Source organism: Sinohyriopsis cumingii, unplaced genomic scaffold (genome assembly GCF_028554795.1).
Source record: "Sinohyriopsis cumingii isolate HCF-2022 unplaced genomic scaffold, ASM2855479v2 utg000309l, whole genome shotgun sequence".
Classification (NCBI taxonomy): Eukaryota; Metazoa; Mollusca; class Bivalvia; order Unionida; family Unionidae; genus Sinohyriopsis; species Sinohyriopsis cumingii.
In genome coordinates, this window is record NW_028315887.1 from 740,681 (window position 1) to 764,027 (window position 23,347).

At 34.7% G+C, this 23,347-nt stretch overlaps 1 protein-coding gene across 1 annotated transcript in view; it reads left to right on the top strand.

Annotated features, from left to right (window-relative positions):
* The first annotated feature begins 18,317 nt into the window (after nt 1-18,317).
* LOC149774364 (solute carrier family 4 member 11-like) overlaps nt 18,318-23,347 on the top strand; it is a 111,288-nt gene continuing 106,258 nt past the window's right edge. The window contains exon 1 of the mRNA XM_089945373.1: nt 18,318-18,445. The gene's annotated coding sequence lies outside the window, so the exon portion shown is untranslated. The remainder of the gene's footprint in view (nt 18,446-23,347) is intronic.

The following is a 23,347-nucleotide window of genomic DNA, read 5'->3' on the forward strand; positions in this document are numbered from 1 at the left end:
CCATGTATTTAATAATAATAAAAAGATGATAATGTTGAGACGTAATTGGTTATGCCACAGTAATGTTGTTGATAGGAGAAGCAGCATGTGCACTGGAACAAGTACATTTTAGAGATCTATCCTACTGTATTTTTTATGTTTTCTCATTCCATCCATTCTGGAGACCCATTTCATATAAAATAAGAAACCAGTGACTTCACTCATCATTCGGACTAAAGGTCCTGGATTGCTCACGGTAAAAAAAGAGATAAATTCGCCGATTAAAATGAAGGGTATGCAGAAAAAAGCAGCTTGACAGTGTGTGGCAAATCGTGATTTTTTTAAGCCAAAAAAACAAAATTAAAACTAGTCAATATATATTCAGAAATTTAACGTATATTATGATCATTCTTTATTACTTTACCAACAGCATATATCAGTTTTGACTGATATTTGAGTGTATGAATACTTAAAGACACTACAGTTTTGACTGATATTTGAGTGTATGAATACTTAAAGACACTACAGTATGACTGATATTTGAGTGTATGAATACTTAAAGACACTACAGTATGACTGATATTTGAGTGTATGAATACTTAAAGACACTACATTATGACTGATATTTGAGTGTATGAATACTTAAAGACACTACAGTATGACTGATATTTGAGTGTATGAATACTTAAAGACACTACAGTTTTGATTGATATTTGAGTGTATGAGTACTTAAAGATACTACAGTATGACTGATATTTGAGTGTATGAATACTTAAAGCCACTACAGTATGACTGATATTTGAGTGTATGAATACTTAAAGACACTACAGTATGACTGATATTTGAGTGTATGAATACTTAAAGACACTATAGTTTTGACTGATATTTGAGTGTATGAATACTTAAAGACACTATAGTTTTGACTGATATTTGAGTGTATGAATACTTAAAGACACTATAGTTTTGACTGATATTTGAGTGTATGAATACTTAAAGACACTACAGTATGACTGATATTTGAGTGTATGAATACTTAAAGACACTACAGTATGACTGATATTTGAGTGTATGAATACTTAAAGACACTACAGTATGACTGATATTTGAGTGTATGAATACTTAAAGACACTACAGTATGACTGATATTTGATTGTATGAATACCTAAAGACATGACAGTATGACTGATATTTGAGTGTATGAATACTTAAAGACATGACAGTATGACTGATATTTGAGTGTATGAATACTTAAAGACACTACAGTATGACTGATATTTGAGTGTATGAATACTTAAAGACACTACAGTTTTGATTGATATTTGAGTGTATGAATACTTAAAGACACTACAGTAATCAGTTTAAAATAATATATTTATCAGAGCCTACAGAAATAGTAAGTACAGCAGTCAAGAAAGTGTAGGAAGAACCTGTTTAATTCATGTTAATGCCAGTCCTATTTTTTTATATCACTGAATGCATCAACAACAGTGTTTATGTGAAGTGATTGATTTGATCCAATGCCATTTGGCAAAATAATGTTGACATTGTAATCACTGACAACAATAAAATTAACAAATAAAGGTTTTGATTTTGGCTGGTACATGAAGCAGTTTTGTTTTAATTCTGGAGAAACTAGATTTAGACTTGTACATTATTATTATACATGTTATGGCTAGATTGTAAAATTCATAACTAGCTTGTATGATACACCCTAACACTGGGCTTGCAATAGAAGGTATACACACTACCGATATTGTAATTTACACAGGCACTAGACTTGCAATAGAAGGTATACACACTACCGATATTGTAATTTACACAGGCACTAGACTTGCAATAGAAGGTATATACACTACTGATATTGTAATATGCAATGGCACTATGCTTGCAATAGAAGGTATACACACTACTGGTATTGTAGTTTACACTGGCATTAGGCTTGCAATAGAAGGTACACTTCCAGCATTGTAATATACACATGCATAGGCTTGCAATAGAAGGTATATACACTACTGATATTGTAATATACAATGGCACTAGGCTTGCAATGGAAGGTATATACACTACCGGTATTGTAATTTACACAGGCACTAGGCTTTCAATGGAATGTATAAACACTACTGATATTGTAATATACAATGGCACTTTGCTTGCAATGGAAGGTATACACACTACTGGTATTGTAGTTTACACTGGCACTAGGCTTGCAATAGAAGGTACACTTCCAGCATTGTAATATACATAGGTATAGGCTTGCAATTGAAGGTATACACACTACTGGTACTGTAGTTTACACTGGCACTAGGCTTGCAATAGATGAAGGTACACACACTACTGGTATTGTAATTTACAATGGCACTAGGCTTGCAGTAGAAGGTACACTTCCAGCTTTGTAATATACACATGCATAGGCTTGCAATAGAAGGGAGACACACTACCGGTTGTTGTTGTTGTTGTTGTGGGGTTTAACGCCATTTTTCAGCACACGATAGGCTATACATGGCAGCCAGTATTAATGGTGGAGGAAGAACCCGGGAAAACCCCAGAAAGAACCACCGACTCACGAGAAGCTACTGGCAAGCTTTCTCACATACCCACATTGGCTGAATCCGAGACTCGAACCAGTGCAGACAGAGGTGAGATGGCAGCGATCCATAACGGAGAGAGCTTTAGACCACTTGGCCACTCGGGGCCCCCACACTACCGGTATTGTAATTCATACAGGTACTGTGCTTGCAATAGAAGGTAGACACACTACCAATATTGTAATATACACAGGCATAGGCTTGCAATAGAAGGTAGACACGACCGATATTGTACTATACCCTAGCACTAGGCCATATAGAAGGTAGACACACTACCAGTATTGTACTATACCCTAGCACTAGGCTATATAGAAGGAAGACACACTACCAGTATTGTACTATACCCTAGCACTGGGCCATATAGAAGGTAGACACACTACCAGTATTGTACTATACCCTAGCACTGGGCCACATAGAAGGTACACACACTACCAGTATTGTACTATACCCTAGCACTAGGCCATATAGAAAGTAGACACACTACCAGTATTGTAGTATACCCTAGCACTGGGCCATAAAGAAGGTAGACACACTACCAGTATTGTAGTATACCCTAGCACTGGGCCACATAGAAGGTAGACACACTACCAGCATTGTACTATACCCTAGCACTAGGCCACATAGAAGGTAGACACACTACCAGTATTGTACTATACCCTAGCACTAGGCCATATAGAAGGTACACACACTACCAGTATTATAATATACCCTAGCACTAGGTCATATAGAAGGTAGATACACTACCAGTATTGTAGTATACCCTAGCACTGGGCCATATAGAAGGTACACACACTACCAGTATTGTAGTATACCCTAGCACTGGGCCATATAGAAGGTAGACACACTACCAGTATTGTAGTATACCCTAGCACTAGGCCATATAGAAGGTACATACACTACCAGTATTATAATATACCCTAGCACTAGGTCATATAGAAGGTAGACACACTACCAGTATTGTACTATACCCTAGCACTGGGCCATATAGAAGGTAGACACACTACCAGTATTGTACTATACCCTAGCACTAGGCCATATAGAAGGTAGACACACTACCAGTATTGTAATATACCCTAGCACTAGGCCATATAGAACGTAGACCCACTACCAGTATTGCAATATACCCTAGCACTAGGCCATATAGAAGGTAGACCCACTACCAGCATTGTAGTATACCCTAGCATTAGGCCATATAGAAGGTACACACACTACCGGTATTGTAGTATACCCTAGCACTAGGCCATATAGAGGGTACACATACTACCAGTATTGTAATATACCCTAGCACTAGGCCATATAGAAGGTAGACACACTACCAGTATTGTAGTATACCCTAGCACTGGGCCATATAGAAGGTACACACACTACCATTATTGTAGTATACCCTAGCACTGGGCCATATAGAAGGTAGACACACTATCAGTATTGTAATATACCCTAGCACTAGGCCATATAGAGGGTACACATACTACCAGTATTGTAATATACCTTAGCACTAGGCCATATAAGAGGTAGACACACTACCAGTATTGTACTATACCCTAGCACTAGGCCATATAGAAGGTACACATACTACCAGTATTGTAATATACCCTAGCACTAGGCCATATAGAAGGTACACATACTACCAGTATTGTACTATACCCTAGCACTAGGTCATATAGAAGGTACACACACTACTGGTATTGTAATCTATACCCTAGCACTAGGTCATATAGAAGTTCACACACTACCAGTATTGTAATATACCCTAGCACTAGGTCATATAGAAGGTACACACACTACTGGTATTGTAATCTATACCCTAGCACTAGGTCATATAGAAGGTACACACACTACCAGTATTGTAATATACCCTAGCACTAGGTCATATAGAAGGTACACACACTACTGGTATTGTAATCTATACCCTAGCACTAGGTCATATAGAAGGTACACACACTACCAGTATTGTAATATACCCTAGCACTAGGTCATATAGAAGGTACACACACTACTGGTATTGTAATATATACCCTAGCACTAGGTCATATAGAAGGTACACACACTACTGGTATTGTAATATATACCCTAAGACTAGGTCATATAGAAGGTACACACACTACTGGTATTGTAATATATACCCTAAGACTAGGTCATATAGAAGGTACACATATTGTTGGTATTCATAAACATGGCACAATTCATGTTGGCATAGTAAAACTTTATAATGGGATTTATGTGTTAGTCCTATACATTTACAACCACAAAAGGTCATTAACCTATGTATTTAAACATTACTAACTTAAGGTATTTAGTTCATGATCACTAAGATTTGGCAGTGCCATACTGCTAATTGAACAGAAAGTCGTAGGACAAAAGTCACTGACAGTTTGAATTGTCATAGTTACAGTGCACATATAAGACTAAAAGTCACGTTCTATAATTATTACTATTAGTTATTGCAATAAATTGGTGGGTTCACAGGACAAGGGAAATTGTTTAGAATCTGAAGTCATAAGGAAAAATTGTCAAACATATGACATTGAGATAAATGAGGTTTATTTAAGGCTTCTATTTGACAAGAAAACTGTAAAACAGACAATGCTTTGAGATCATTGAGATGTGTTTAAGGTTTCTGTTTGTCAGGAAAATCGTAACAAACATATGACTTTGAGATCATTGTTATTTATTTAAGGATTGTCTTTGACAGGAAAATTGTAAAACCGTATAACATTGAGGTCATAGAGGTTTACTTAATGCCTGTGTTTACAGGAAAATTGTTAAACATAAAACATTAAGATCACTGAGGTTTGTTTAAGGCTTCTGTTTGACAGAAAAAGGTAAAATTTTGTTTTCAGGCAATAAGAGATGTGTACTTGAAGACTGTATAAGACTCCAAGGTTTGTACGATTGTGTGTGTGTATGTGTGATTTGGGATTTTTAATGTAGCTTTAAATTTTTTTAGTCATATCGCTACAATGTCTGCATTGCGGCAGTTTATAGTGATGTCTAGCACTGGGGCATCATGCTGCAAACATGTAGCATGATGTCCCACCCAGTCACATTATCCTTGCACCATGCCAACCAGTCTTAACACTAACCTCTTAATGCTGAGTGCCAAGCAAGGCAGCTGTTAGTACTGTTTTTATAACTATTCAGTATGACTTGACTGGACTTCAGAATCACAACTTCCTGCATCCAAGGCAACTCTCGAACCACTAGGCCACCGGAGTAGAGGTTTTTATGAAGGAATCATTCCAAACGGAAAATCATGGAAAACCACAATGGTGGTTCGAAACTCTGTTTTAAAGGTTAACTTCTTTACATGCATTACATAAAGCCAAGCAACTACGGAAGTAAACACTTGGGTCCAGCACTGTGTTTAGAGATAGTTTGTCCACAGTACCAAACTCCAATTCCAAGCTAGCCCCATAATAATGCAGCCAGATGAAGCAACTTTGACATAAGCAAAAACACACAACAAATCATCATGCACCCAGTCTGATGTTTGCGGAATGTATATCAGCTGTACTGATAATATTTTGGGCCAGAAGACAATTCCTGAGTGGTGTTGCTATGAACTTTTGACTGACAAAAAGTACATCAGTCCACCAAGAATTAACTTTATTAACCAAAATTTTTTTTAAGCATTTAAATTAAGTCATTTAATGAAGTTTTGCATTTCTAGTGGCAGTTACAACATTATTTTGTTGTACATGTGCTATGTATACTCTTATTGTATTTTTGTTGCAAACTGTGTCATAAGATATCTTGTTGCAAAATGTGTCATATATTTTTTCAAAATGTGTCATAAGATATCTTGTTGCAAAATGTGTCATAAGATATCTTGTTGCAAACTGTGTCATAAGATATCTTGTTGCAAAATGTGTCATAAGATATCTTGTTGCAAAATGTGTCATATCTTTTTTCAAAATGTGTCATAAGATATCTTTTTTCAAACTGTGTCATAAGATGTCTTGTTGTAAACTGTGTCATAAGATATCTTGTTGCAAACTGTCATAAGATATCGTGTTGCAAACTGTCATAAGATATCTTGTTGCAAACTGTCATAAGATATGTTAAAAACTCATAAGATATCTTGTTGCAAACTGTCATAAGATATCGTGTTGCAAACTGTCATAAGATATCTTGTTGCAAACTGTTTCATAAGTTATCTTGTTGCAAACTGTTTCACAAGATATTGTGTTACAAACTGTGTCATAAGATATCTTCTTGCAAACTGTGTCATAAGATATCATGTTGCAAATTGTCATCAATTATGTTGTTGCATACTGTGTCATAAGATATCTTGAAATATAATTTAAAAATCAAACGCCTGATATTGTTTATTATGTTAATATCCCAATGAAGAGGTTGAAATTAGGTTATTTCATATAAAAGCTTGCAACAAAAAAGCTTAAAAATTCAAAATGAGACTTTCTGCCCAACATGTCTTGCATAATAGTGAAAATTCAAATTGTGACTTATTGTCTTGTAACTTTCTATTGTACATTCATTGTAGTGTTTGCTCAACTAATGTAGCTAATTACCTATTGTATGATCTAACTTATAAGTTGAGACCCTGATCTGCCTGCAGATATTGTACTGGCAGATCAGGGCCTATATTATTTGTTCTACTGATTACTCCTACCAAACTGCATAGACCCAGGTATGTTGCTGCATTATGAATGGCAGATCTGGGTTTATGAAGCTTGTAGTTGGACCTGATTTGTAAGTGAGTATATACCATATGCATGAATTATAATAGTGTTCCAATTGGCTGTAGCTGTAAGGTTACTGCAAGCGCATTATTTTCACCCAGTAAATCTGACTTGGATGGAAAATTGTTATTATAAAATACTGAAGCAGACAATATAGACAATGGTTAGAGCAAAATTAAAAATTACTTCCTTATGTGCACCCAAAAAAAATTTCACATGATTACTTTGTTAGTTATGTTAATATATCCATACAATAATTTGTATCTCACATGTATAATAACACACAGCATCACAAATGATGTCATAATGTCATACTGGCTCCTGATTATCTTAAATGTAATTTTAAATTTGTTAAAAATGTACATATGTATGAACTAAGATCCATCTCAAACAAGTTATATTTACCTAAACCAAATTCAGAGTTTTGTAAGAAGAGTTTTTCATTTTCTGGAGCCAAACTATGAATTCCATACCATCTGATATAAAGTCAGCTGACACATGCCCAACTTTTAAAAAGCTTCTTAGCCAACATCTACAGAAACGATCATTTGTATGAGTTTGTTTAATTCGGTACTACTACTTTTTTTCAGGATTGTTATCATCCACTCACCTATAATGTTTTACACATACTACTAGTTGTATGAATCCTGTATGTACTCATCCTTGAAGCCTTGTACATATTTTTATTGTAGTAGTAGATCAGTTTTCATGTTTTTAACAGAATTTGTTTTCTAAAGATACATCTTGTAAAAATTGCACATATATTTGTGTGTGTGTGTGTGTGTGTATATGTATATATATATATGTGTGTATATATATATATATATATATATATATATATATATATATATATATATATATATATATATATATGTCATTGCAGAAGGCCTCATGGAAGATTGGTCAGTTGACCAAATGAGCTTCTTTAAATAAAGTCATTGTTATTATTATTATTATTACACATTGGAAAGGCATTTTTGTTTTGTTTTTGTGGGGTTTAACGCCATTTTTCAGCACATGATAGGCTATACATGGTGGCCAGTATTAATGGTGGAGGAAGAACCCAGGAAAAGCCCGGAAAGAACCACCGACCCATGAGAAGCTGCTGGCAAGCTTTCTCACATATCCACATTAGCTGAATCCGAGACTCGAACCCACGCAGCCAGAGGTGAGATGGCAGTGATCCGTAACGGAGAGCGCTTTAGACCACTCGGCCCCTCTGGGCCCCTTGGAAAGGCATAACAACCAAGGCATAAAAAATGCGCTTCAGAGTCATTACTACATTACTTTGTAAATTGGTAACATTAAATGAAATCAGCATTTTTCTACACGCAATAAGTAGAATCTTTCAAACGAAATTTATGAAACATGTCAAAAATAACTTCAATCTTTTGCTTACTATGACACACAAAATTATTTGACCCATTTCATAACTTTTATTCCTTGTCAAAGAGGTCAACATTTCCAAGGCATTTTAGTTTTAATTTTTTTCTACCCTCTCAAAGAGGTCAACATTTCCAAGGCATTTTAGTCTGAATTGTTTTATACCCAGTCCAAGAGGTCAACATTTACAATATAAATTAGTCTGAATTATTTTGTACCCAGTCCAAGAGGTCAACATTTACAATACAAATTTGTCTGAATTATTTTATACCCAGTCCAAGAGGTCAACATTTACAATACAAATTAGTCTGAATTATTTTATACCCAGTCCAAGAGGTCAACATTTACAATACAAATTTGTCTGAATTATTTTATACCCAGTCCAAGAGGTCAACATTTACAATACAAACTAGTCTGAATTATTTTATACCCAGTCCAAGAGGTCAACATTTACAATACAAATTAGTCTGAATTATTTTATACCCAGTCCAAGAGGTCAACATTTTCAATGCATTTTAGTCTGAATTGTTTTATACATGATATTTCAGGTTTACTTAATGCCTGCTTAAAATTACAAAGTAAAATGAACTGTTATGTAATCTATGTAATAAATTACTGCATTCTGGTTAAAATAATTTATTTATTATGTATTATTCCTATGTATTTTCATTTGAAAAATATATTCTTATATTTTATAAGATTTCCCATAAAGCCAAGCAGTGATTGATTGTGTGCGCCTGCAGAAGTTGTACCTGCTGCAACAAATTGAGTACCTTATGAGTTAGAAAAATAATTTTAAAAAATGCATTATATTTTAGATATGGAATTTCAGTTTTTGCTAAAGAAATTTGACTTGACACTGTTCATATCTATTAAGTTGTTTCCCCTTGCTTCCTTGACATTTTACATTGATAAACCTTTTGTAATGCTGAATCAGACACATCAAATAGTATACAGATATCATCAAATAGTATACACATATCATCAAATAGTATACACATATCATCAAATAGTATACAGAATGACAAAAATGTGAAGATTAAGTCAACCCAATCCTGATGCACTTCTTACTGATATTTTTATTATTAGCCTACTTAAGTGAAAAGGGGGGGGGGGTTGTGGTGAAGAATTAATAGAATCTAAGCTTCGATTCTGGAGAATGGGATAATAATAATAAAAAGAAACTTTTCTTGTGTAAATACCAGATATATTTTTTCTTGTGATACCAAAAACAATATATTATAATTGACCATTCATTAAAATATTCTTTTGCTGCCACACACAAAAAAAACAGAATTTACTTAGGAAAAGAAAATATACTTTATTTACTCATTCAAGAACTGACTAAAGAACTGGGTCATGACCATACTGAAAGTGATCTGAAATCGAAAATGTTTTAAGTTTTTAATGTTCTTTTGTGCACTTTGTGCTAATGAATAAAAAAAATAATGAAAAATATCTGTATGGAGATGTCTAAATTACTACATCGTTTACTTTTTTAAAAACATGTAAATCATTAAATGATGTCATTATATTGGTCCCCTTCTGTTGTAGACATTGTACCAACATAAAAAGAAGAAGATATATTGTATTAATGTCCACATACAGATGAAGAAAAAGATAAGAGAAAAGAAGTAACAAATGTTTGAAAATCAATTTACTAAGTCACTTTTAGGAAGGTTTTATCATTTTTCCCTGTGACAAGTGTGAAACATCCATCAATCATCAACCTTTGATTCAAGTTTTTCTAAAGGACAATATTTCCTGTTTTTGTTTGTGGACCTTATCAGTCTTTGCCCATATATGCATCAAAGGGAAGAAACATTTATAAGATTGAAAGCCACTCTAGCTAAGATAACGTGGACTAACTTCAAGGTGGTTGGTCCAAATTCAACATTTTTTGATCTGGCTACTATAGATTCATTCTCTGTTTACCATGAAATATAAAATATAGCTGTTAGTGTTGACCCCAAATGGTCAGTGTGAAAGTCATTATGGTCAGTTTGTTAAAAACAAGAACTTGTATCATGTATCCATGAATAATAGATATGCATTAGATTTTAACCAAATTCAATGTAAACATCACTTCAAAAGGTCAAGGTCACAAGGTGTGTGTGTGTGTGTGATTTGGATTTTTAACATAGCTTTAACAATTTTTCAGTCATATCGCTAAGATGTCAGCAATGTGGCAGTTTATAGTGAGTCTAGTACTGGGACATCATGCCACAAACATGTAACATCATGTCCCGCCCAGTCATATTATCCTGACACCAAGCCAACCAGTCCTACACTAACCTCTTAATGCTGAGCACCAAGCGAGGCAGCAGTTAGTACCATTTTTATAAGTCTTTGGTATGGTATGAATAGGCTGGGGTTCAAACCTGTGACCTCCCGCATCCAAGGCAGACACTCTAACCACTAGGCCACCAGAGCAGTGGTCACAGGGTGAATTGTTTAGCTTGTTAGTGTTGATTGTTTAAGAGCTGTCTGAAAAGGCCATTTGTTTTGCTTTAATTCATAAATTCTTATCAGATTTGTCATACATTATCAGTGGAGTGGGGTAGGCGAATGTTTAGAGGACAAGGTTATAAAGCTGTTTGGTCTTGTATTACTAGGGCTGCATGGATATTGTCATAGGCAAGACAATAGGTTTTACACATTTTGGAGTTACGCCTTAAAGTTCAGCCTTACTGTTAACAGTTTAGACATATGATGTTTCCTTCTGAGTATCACCTGCTTAAAATGATGCTGACAACAGGATTCCCACACTATTGGGAAAAAGTCGGGAGAAATTATAATTTTTTCCTGACCATGAAAAGTCCTTGAATTTCGCAAATATTGATGAAAGTAGGGAAAAATCTGTGAGTTTTCCACTACCAGTTGACACCCAAAACAATCATGTAATTGAGTCGTAACTAAACTGATCGCGGGTTAAATTTATCAAGTTCTAACCAGAAAAATTTGGAGTGTGCAGCATGGATCATTTTGGTGTTTGCAATAAACATATATGCTGAGTCCATCCAAACGCTTGTTGGATTAGATTCGTCTAGTAGATTTTTATTTTTAAATTCAGCTCGATGTCTGCATTTTCATGGAAGTTTATGAAAACCAGTCTAGCATCACAAAGAAGCCAATATTGTGGCAAAGCATAACTGCTTGCCGGATGGCCTAGCAAACTTTAAACGTTGTTAGATTGAGTGATACATGCATGAAATCGATATGAAAATTACTTATTTTCTCAGAAATTGTAATCATTGAAATTGTTATGTCTTTAATGTGCTGAAAGACGAGATAACACTACGGCTTTGATGAAATGTGAACTAGATCAAATTGGAGATAACATAATTAGACCAAATTTGAAATAACAGAATTCGACCAGATTTGAGATAACAGAATTAGACCAAATTTGAGATAACAGAATTAGACTAAAATTGACATAAACCATTCTGATAAAAAACATTTTTAAGTTTGTACAAGTTATGTCCATCTGCAGTCAGAAAAGGAAGCCATTACGAAAGTAGAAAACCTTGAAATGACTATCAAAATCCTCCAAACACAAGGAACTAAAGGGGCCCCAAGTGGTCTAAAGCGCTTCCCGTTACAGATCATTGCCATCTCACCTCTGTCTGCGTGGGTTCGAGTCTCGGATTCAGCCAATGTGGGTATGTGAGAAAGCTTGCCAGTAGCTTCTCGTGGGTTGGTGGTTCTTTCCGGGGTTTTTCTGAGTTCTTTCTCCACCATTAATACTGGCCGCCATGTATAGCCTGTCGTGTGCTGAAAAATGGCGTTAAACACTACAACAACAACAATCAAAGTGAACTAAAAGTATTTTGGCGTCAAATCTTTTTTATGAATGATGCCAATCTGCTATCAAAAATGGCAGCGAGATTACCAAAATGAAAACAATCTTGAAATCACTTCTCATTTGGTGCAAAACAGAACTCAACCAAATTTGGCATGAGCATCCTCTCCTTAAAGCCTTTCAGAAATTTACAAGTAGATGTAATATATTTCCACAATCAAATATGGCCCAAACAATACCATTAAATAATATTTTTCAGAAACTGCTGAACAGAATTTGATCACATTTTAACTAAGAGCATGCATTTCGGGTTTATAATAACAATAATAATAATAATAACAGTAATAATAGTAATAATGTGGCTTGACATGTTGTTATGCTGTCAATGTCGGTGGGGTGGGGTGCTTCCAATATTTCTTTAAATCATTATAGAAGTCCCACCCAGGCTCAATTTTGGTTGGAAGTTAAATTAGTAAAAGATAGATATAAAGCTCTGAGCCCCCAGTCAGCAATGCCAATGGTTAAATGATTGCATATACAAAAAAGTGAAATTCAACGAATAGCAATTTAATGACAATTCAATAGTCAAATGATTAAAATTTCCCAAGTACTCACCTTCCTCTTGACCCAGTGATAGCTTTATAGTCTCATTTGATTAGTAGTGTGAGATAGCTTTCCACCTGTCCTTGTATTCAGCTCATCTGTGTATTCTTCTCTCCTATTCCTCCAGTTCCTTCTCCTGACTTTTTCCAAATTTCTTCTCCTCCTCGACTATATATTCCTACTCCTTTTCCACTTTCTCCTCCTCGACTCCTTTTATTCCTCTTCCTCGTCTCTATACCGACTAGACTTGTCAACTCTGACTGCTCTGCTAGTCTTACTTCCGTCTCCCATCTTAGAGACTCTGGACTCAATGAAGTGAAAGTTCTGTCCCCCAAAAAGCTTCCTTTATGAAGCTTTGTCTTTTCTTAGAATCTCTTCTCTAAGTTTTACAGCCAAATTATGAGTGGCTGTCTCGGAATAACCCTATATTGCTCAGCAATCTCCCTAGGTGAGACTAAATTTTTCTTGCTAGTTAGAAGTTATAAATTGGATCAAATTTGTTATCACACCCTCTATTTCAATTCTGATTGGATGTTGTTTTGACCTGATCCAATCAAACTTAGCAGACGAAGTCCTTCTTGCTGTCTGTCCATGTGGGGACAGATTTAGAACATGCCCTGTTCCTTGTGGGTTCCTCTGGTATTTGGACAAAGTTGTAGCACAAAGGTGGGAAGTCACATTATCTGACGCCTGTACCGATTCAAGATGCTGGATCTTCTCTCTGGTCACGGTAACCTTGCGTAAGAGATTAACTCTAGCCTGCGGCTATGTTCAGGCATCAAACCATGGCTTATAATATCTTTGTTTATACACGACTTACTAACTGGGGCAGAGCAAATATGACAAATAATAATAATGCTTTATTTATAGAGGGTGGCTCATTAGTCAAGGGCTATTCTCCCTTGAGGCCCTCTTAAGGAGAGTATAACAATGCACATTATATGAAGATAGCAATAACTACTGTTTATTTTAACATGTTTTGTATTAAAATACTAAATTCCATTATCTATTAGAAACACATACATGCACATGATATCTGTTCTTGAATACTCTAATATTTTCAGCAGATTTTACATGTAGTGGAAGCTTGTTCCACAGAACTGTACCAGAGTATTGGAAGCTCATTTAAATTGCTCTTTTCTTGGTTTTGGTGATAGAAGGTTTCCATGTGATATTGATCTCAACTGGTATTGTGTTGAAAAAGGCCTTAATAAGTCCTGAAAATACTCAGTTGCAGTTCCATATAGACATTTATATAAAAGAACTGCCTTGTAAAAATCGATCCTGTCATATATGGTGAACCATTTGAGTTTTGTAAATAATGCTTTTGAGGGATGATCAATAGATGCATCAAAAATTACGTGTGCTGCTCGTTTCTGAAGTTTATAAATCCTGTCAAGCTCAGATTTAGCAGAGTTTCCCCATACATTTGAACAATAATCCATTGTTGGAAGAATATATGACTTGTAGTATAGATTACGAGTTTCCGTAGGTAAATATTTCTTGATTCTGCTGAGTAGGGTAATTTTGGATGACATTGTTTTACTAAGCTTATCAGTATGGTCATTCCATAATAAATTATTATCTATGGACACACCTAGAAGCCTTTCATGTTTGACATTTTCTAATGGATAGTTATTTTTTGCAAGAGATAGTTCTGGGTTCTCTAACTTGTGTAACTTTTGTGATGTCCCCAAAATCATACATTTTGTTTTACTGAAGGTAATTACCATCCTATTTTCTTGTGCCCAGTTCTGGGCTCTAATAAGGTCTGAGTTTAATTTCATTTGGATACAAATGATGCTGATCTGTAATCAAATTTTGCAGCTATTACTGATTTCTTCTTTTTAAGAAAATACTGAGAAAAATCTCAGCAAATTTGACTGAAATGTTGTAGCGCCTATTTGATGTAACTGCGCTATGGGGAATTAGTCACAAGCAAGAGGGTTTCTTCTTTTCTACATTTAATGGAATTCTTTTACCTCTAGTTCTTCATGCTGACTCCCTGCACTATGATGATGAAAAATATTTAAGTTGCCTATGCACCGTGTGCTTTCGCAACTGGTTAATTCTCGAATGTCGAGATCCTTAATTAGTTGGTACTGTAGGAATGGTGCCACTACAGTTCTGTGTTAATGTGAGAATGTCACACTTTATTGGTCTGTCTGTACGAGGCAGGGTGGAAAGGAACCCAGGAACTGCGCTCAAACCCAACAAAACAATTTCAAATCCGCCAGCTAATTAAAGCGTTTTATTGAGTTCATTTAGCATTTCCAATCATAGTTAATACCAAGTATTCCCAACTAAAAGAAACAAGTTATTAGAGAAGAATTCAGCACTCAGTTAGGTTTAATCTGTCATGTTTGCACATTGCAAGTTAGAAATCAACCAGAATATACAACTACCAATCAAATTTGAGTTTATGCATTGAACACTACCAAGTTGGAAAACCAGCCAAGGAATTCAACCTCCAATCAGATGCAGCCTTTCATAACTTTGTGCGAGTTAGCCAAAGTAGAAAAACTAGCCAAAGGTTTCAACTTCCAATCAAATTCGAGTTTATATACCTGACACTACAAAGTTAGAAACCAACCAAAGGATTCAACTCCCAGTCGAATTCAAGTTTACATACCCAATGCCACCAAGTTAGAAAACCGACCGAAAATTTCAACTGCCAATCAGATTTAGTTTTACGTAGTTAGTTTGAATAACTAATACACCGAGCACATTACACCAAAAAACCCAAAACTATCTTTGAACTGGCTTTTTAAACATTCCTAGCAGACTTCAGAGAGAGCATTGCATGAAGACTATTCTAGAACTAAGCTTCTGGTTTGATTGTTAGGCACAGACCCATTATCTAGCTCTGATCTACATATCAAAAAGCACAGAATCTAAATTATGTAATCCAAAGTAAAGCCATATATCTACTCTCCATACACACTTTTTTCCCCACTGATACTTTATGTTAGAATTTACAAAACTATTATATTGAGTAGGAAATTACTTGTAAACTTAATCCATATGAACAAACAAATTCAAAATTAAACTATAACTACCCAACTCTATTTTAAGCACTTTATACCTACTAAATGAAATTCAAATTTCCCTTCAACTGGTCACTAATTTTAATGTTTAAGTATTAAGGCAAACTTGCTATAATTGATTTTAATTAGCTTTAAAAACACATCATCCAACTGTCCTACTGACTCCTTTGTTTCAGTTTCTCAGGACTGTAACCTGACACCATAGCATTTGAGTAGCTGCTGAAAACATATTGTATTCCCCCAAATATCAGCCTCTACATTAACAGTGACTGTAGATCTACTCCTCTATCATAGACATATTATTATTAAATTTATGGAGAGAATTTAGAAAATTTATACACAAATATATCTTCTCTTTTAAAACAGAAAAATACAATAGCACCTGAAATAATTAAATTTAGCCCTATAATAGAAAGCATTTTAACATGAAGCCCTTCCAGTTTTTTTATACAAATGATACCAGTCCATTTTCAAATATGGCCACTCTTACTAAAAAGAGAAAAGACTTGAAACAATGTTCGCAATAAAGTTTACTTACAAATATCTTAATATAATGGCCTTTCAGGTAAAGTTGCTAACAGTTTATATACCTTTTGCAAACAACTTTCCAAAAATAGGTCAACAGAAGTTATGTATATCTGGTTTAATATATATATATATATATATATATATATATATATATATATATATATATATATATATATATATATATAATTTAATTGTTTTAAAATTTTTTTTTCTAACATGCTATTGTAATGTAAATTTATTCACTAGAGATGATACTTTTTCAGAAAATTGTTTGACCTAGACTGTTAGTTTATAAAGAACCGGTGTTGATCTAAATTCTGACCTGGGTTCAGAATTAGTAAACAAAGTTCTATTTTATTTTAAAATGATTGGTTGTTGTCAACTCATGATGGGACTACGTGTGTTAAGAAGTAAACTTTATTTTTATTCTTTGAATAAAATGATTGGTCTAGTCAAGGCCATATTCTGTATATGTGATATAAACATGATCATCTGACCCCCCCCCCCTTGATTTTGCAATTCTGGTTTTTCCATAACTACGCATTTGTTAGTTATAATAGTGATGCATAGAGAGAGATTTCTCAGTTTTCGGGCTTTTACACTTGGTATCAAGTTGTTTTCTTCGTTGTTGCCAGATTTTGAGTTAATTCTCTTCAGATCATTTCAGGATTTCAAAAGGATTAATTCTTTATTCTCTGGAAAAATTTGAAGAGTGCTCACAGATTTTGGAAAGACATTGTTTACAAGTTAATTTGGATTTCCAATACCAGAGTGCCATTATTTGTATTTCTACAAGGAATTGTAGATAAGCACAGTATTGACTACAGCATACATCATCATCATCTGTGTTGGATTTTCCATCTGGATTCAAATTTGAAATTATTAGAACATTTATTACTAGGACTTTTGCAATTTAATTCGTGGATTATTCTTAGATTATTTTTGGATTTGATTCTTGAAACCGTAAGTTCTTCTCCTTTTTTTATTTTTACAGAATTTTCCAGGAAAATAAATTATTTTGTTAAATTTTAAAAAGCTTGTTGTTTTCACTCGTTCTGTGTTACTCTTTATTAGAGCCTAAACACGCAACAAAGTTAACTAAATTTCACAGAAGGCATCCTGGATTGAAGCCTTTCTAGTTTGTACAAATGACGCTAATTACAAGAGTCAAACCAGAATGACTGTTATTAATTTATTAAAAACTAGAAGAAGATTAAATGTTGAAAGCATCATATAAATTTAATTATCGCCAATGAACTGATCATACATTTAGATTTTAAGTAATTGACAGCCAGGTGAGTGATCTTAGGCCCACATTATCCTCTTGTTATGTACCTAACTATTGTGACAATCATAATGAGGACTTGAGTTAGCTGGGCAGGTGTGATCTGTAAAAGGAAGTTACTTTAAATTAGAATTAATGATCACTCAAAAAATAGTTATCTTGTCATAATTCCAAGAATTTGTTCAAATTTTCCTTTGAACTCCTTTTGTCTCTGCCTTTTTTATGAAATTAAAATTTGTCAGGGAATGCTACTGTAATTTTCCCAGTTGAAAAAGAAGCAGCATCAGTACTGGCTTTCACATATTAGCTTGTGCAAGTTTTTAGACCTACCTCGAATAGACCAGCAGAATTGCTCAATTAATAGACTGTACTTTGTAAAGTAGGAGTGTCTTGTGTTTCTTGCTCTACAATTTAAGTTGGGATATATGATCTTGCTTTAAATAACGGTGTTTGGTGTTCTGACATACTGGTTATGGAATGTTAAGAAGGAAAACTAGCATTATTGTGGATTTTCAATGCTTAAAATGAAGGTATGTGAAACTTATTTTGATGTTCCAGGATTTAAGTAGGTTTATCTAAGAAATTGCCTTTGCTTATGACTATAAAGCATGGGCACCCTCAGGATTTTTTGCAAGGGGGGAGGTCAGTCAGTCAGGGCCAAGAGAGTTGCGTTGTTACGTGTGTAAGAAGCCTGAAACTTCATTTGCTTGATTAAACTTGTTAGAATTTATATATATCTATATTTGCAGTATGATTTCCAGGGGGGGCGTGGGGTCATGTGACCGCCCTTGACCTATGCTGCGGGCATCCAAGCTATAGGGTAAATTGTTCCCAATTTAATTAACATCGTTGAAATATAATATACCAGGTTAAAGATCCCTCAGGCACTTACAGGTTCATAAAAACTCGCTCAAATAGCAATATTTTGTAAGTCCTTTTTAACTGTGAAATTACTTAATTAATTTCGGGGCCCCGAGTGGCAAAGTGGTCTAAAGCGCTCTTTGTTACGGATCACTGCCATCTCACCTCTGGCTGCGTGGGTTCGAGTCTCGGATTCGGCTAATGTGGATATGTGATAAAGCTTGCCAGTAGCTTCTCGTGGGTCGGTGGTTCTTTCTGGGGTTTTCCTGAGTTCTTCCTCCACCATTAATATTGGCCGCCATGTTTAGCCTATCGTGTGCTGAAAAATGGCATTAAACCCTACAACAACAACTTAATTCATTTCAACACAAAAAATACATATATATATCAATATTTTGCATATTCTGACTTTTATATCAATATTTCACATACTCTATTTCTCATACTCTGCTTTATAACAGCATTTCTCATACTCTGCTTTATATCAGTTTTTCTCATACTATGACAGCTTTATATCAGTTATTCTCATATTATGACTACTTTGTGTCAGTATTTCTCATACTCTACTTCATATCATGTCTCCATGGCATTTGATACAAATAACTAGATGCCACCATTTCTGTCTGTCAGTCTGCATGGCCATAAGTATTTTGAAATGGTTTTTATTGGGTTTTTTAAAGGCTTTCAAGCATTGAAAATTGAAAGTGATCATAGGTTAAACTTAGCAGAAAATTCACAAAATTTTACTGCTGTTTTGCTGAAATTAACTTTCATCCTTTCTAAAACATTTATTTATACACATTCTATTGCAACATATTTATCTTTTTAAGAAATGATTTACATTGCAACATCTGAATATGATCTTATTAATCTGACCCAAAGCAATGTCGGATAAAGTCTATTGTTGGATAAACTGATTCAACTGTGAATTACATGAAGAAATTGTTTTGTTCATATTTTTGGGGACTCCAGAAGTCCTGAAGCTTGAAAATTAGTTATGCAGTCCAAAATGACTAGTGGACTCCAGAAGTCCTGAAGCTTGAAAATTAGTTATGCAGTCCAAAATGACTAGTGGACTCCAGAAGTCCTGAAGCTTGAAAATTAGTTACGCAATCCAAAATGACTAGTGGATTCATGAAGTCCTCAAGCTTGAAAATTCATTTTACTCATATATTAATTGCAAAGTGAAGGCCATTAACGCTATGTTTGCGTCAATTTTCAGGCATCATGACAAGTTACGAAGCTTGTAAAATCTGAAATTCTATTGTTAAAGCATCACCAATAATAAATAACACAACTAGACTGCTCTGGTGGCCTAGCAGTTAGAGTGTCTGCCTCAAATGTTTCAAACCTTGACCAAGTCATACCAAAGACTTATGAAAATGGTACTAACAGCTGCCATGCTAGGCACTCAGCATTAAGAGTTTAGTGTTAAGACTGGTCAGCCTGTTGTCAGGATAATGTGACTAGGATGAACTAGACATGACAGAAAATCTGTAAATTAAACCTGTCTATATGACCATTTATTAAGGAACAATGATAACAGGATTTTCAACATGTATGCCAAGCTGGCTGTACTGGATGACCTTGTGGCACCCTTTTTATTTACGACCATTTAAACATAAGAAGTCTTTAAGTATTCAGGGGTACCACTCCGGTGGCTAAGTGGTTAGAGCATCTGCCTTGGATGCTGGCGGTTGCAGGTTTGAACCCCGGCCACGTCATACCAAAGACTTGTGAAAATGGAACTTACAGATACCTCGCTATGCACTCAGCATTAAAAAATTAGCTTTAGGACTAGTCGGCCTGGTGTCAGGATAATGTGACTGGGTGGAACATGATGTTACATGTCTGCGGCATGATGCCCAGTACTAGATATCACTATAAACTGCCACACTGCAGACAAGGTAGCGATATGACTGAATTTTTTTTAAAGCTATGTTCAAAATCCAAATCATGCACACACACACACAAATAACAGAACTATATTTTATCCGTTTTTGGAATTGCTGTCATAATACATAATTTGGGCAGGTGAATGCATGGGTAGTTAGGAATGATAATTTCTGGTTTTCTGTGGCACATGAAGGAATTTTAACAAATTCAGATGTTTGGCATAAAGGCTTGGTAAAATTGTGTTCAAGTTATTTTCAGATAAACAGCTAGCTGATAAACAATACACTGTACATTGTAATGCAGTCATTTGTACTCAAAGAAGAAAGATAAAGTTTTCATGGAATAATTTTAGCTGTTTTCATAGAATAATTTTTGTTATTGGCATAATAATAATAATAATAATAATAATAATAATAATGGCCTTATTTAAAGAGAGTAACACAATTAGCTAAGAACTAATCTACCTTGAGGCCCTCATACAAAGGGATTTATTTATTTTAGCTGCATCTCTGAAGCCACTGGATATATTGGGTTTGGAAGAAGGAAATAGAATGGGCATTTCTAATCTCGACTGGAATACTATTCCAGAGCAAAGTTCCAGAGTAGTATTAGAAACTTTTTTAAAAATAATTTCTTATTTGGTTTGGGAATTTTATACTGTTTGGTTATATCAAGACCATCCTTTCTAAAAGGCTTACAGCATTAACATTGCTGAGACATTTAATGTAAGAGAGGTACACTGTACATGGGCTGTTTAATTATGGTTATACTAACTATTTTGGCTGGATGTTTAAGAAAGGTGCACTGTACTTTGAGATAGGTACACTGTACTTTGTTAAAGAGAGGTACACTAATTTAGCAGGCTGCTTAAGATAGGTACACTGTACTTTGACAATTTAAGAGAAGTACACTTTACTATGGCTATTTAAGAGAAGTACACTGTACATTGACTATTTAAGAGAAGTACACTGTACATGGGTGTTTAATTATGGTTATACTGACTTTTGGCTGGATGTTTAAGAAAGTTACACTGTACTTTAAGATAGGTACACTACTTTGTTAAAGAGAGGTACACTAATTTTGCAGGCTGCTTAAGATAGGTACACTGTACTTTGACTAAGAGAAGTACACTGTACTCTGGCTATTTAAGAGAAGTACACTGTATTTTGACTGTTTAAGAGAAGTACACTGTACATGGGCTGTTTAATTATGGTTATACTATTTTGGCTGGATGTTTAAGAAAGGTACACTGTACTTTGTTAAAGAGAGGTACGCTAATTTGGCAGGCTGTTTAAGATGGGTACAATGTACTTCGACTATTTAAGAAAAGTACACTGTACTTTGGCTGTTTAATAAAGGTACACTAATTTGGCTGGCTGTTGAAGAGAGGTACACCGCACTGAGAGAATATTGCATGCTAAAGCTTTGTTGTCCATCTGTATCAATTCAAGTGTTAAAAAGGTACTATTGGTAATTATTGCAATTCAAAGACTGAGATGTTTGAGACAGGTACTATTGGTAATTATTGCAATTCAAAGACTGAGATGTTTGAGACACAAGTTATTATCAGTTTCTGCCAGATTCACAGTCAGAATGTTTTCAGAAAGCTATAAATCTTTTTGCTTCATTTAATGTAAACAACTGATTGATTTGCTTCATTTAATTTGGTATTTTAAAAAAATGGCTTTGAAGCTATGATACATATCAGCCTTTTAAGAAGAAACTAATCACTTGAAATCAGTTGTTGAAAGACAGTTGGGAGTGAGTAATTTCAAGTAAACTCCGTACTTGAAGAGTGCCAAACTGGTTTATCTGCTAATTGATTTTACCCTCTCTAATGTTTCACTCTGGAAAATTGGCCCTTAGAGCAGAGTTTCCTGCTTGTAAAATAAACCACATTGATTGTGTTTGTAACTGTTTATAGTCTTTAAAAGTAGAATATTTAATTCTGTTTTAAATGTTTTAATGTTACTGTTCAGTTTTGAGCTGTTTAATATTTTGATCTTAGTGGCTAAGAATAGTTCCAGAAAACCTTTCATTATTTTTAGGAAATTCACTTCACAAAAGGAGTTTAGTGACCCCATTCCAAGTGGATAAAATTGGGTGGATCAAACAACACATGATTTGAGTAAGTTGTAAGATGGAGAAGTTTCCATTAGCTGTAGTGGTTTGCTGATTAACAATGGTTTCTTTTCCCTAACTTTGGTACCTAGTTTTGGTACCTATTTATGCAGTGATAAACTTGTAGTAACATTTAATAAATTTGTTAAGACCGTTAATACATTTGCATAATGTACATCAAAATGTGAGCATCACAGACCCAATAGTACCATGACATCAAGATGAATTACATTGATTGTGGATTTATTCAGTTTGCTGTGGAATGGGTGTCATGTGCAGAGAAAAATTTCATAATTTTTATTTTGTATGACTAAGGCTGGAACTATGTTTTTAAATGTTCAGTCAGGTATTTTGTGAATATCACAAACACAACCTTACAAAAACAAAATCTACTGCTTTGGAGGCCTTGTGGTTATTGCGGCCATCTCCGATGCAGGAGGTCATGGGTTTGATCCCCAACCAAGTCATACAAAAAGATTTATAAAAATGCCACTAACAGCTGCCTTAGTAGGCACTCAGCGTTAAGAGGTTAAATGTCAGAACTGGTCGGCTGG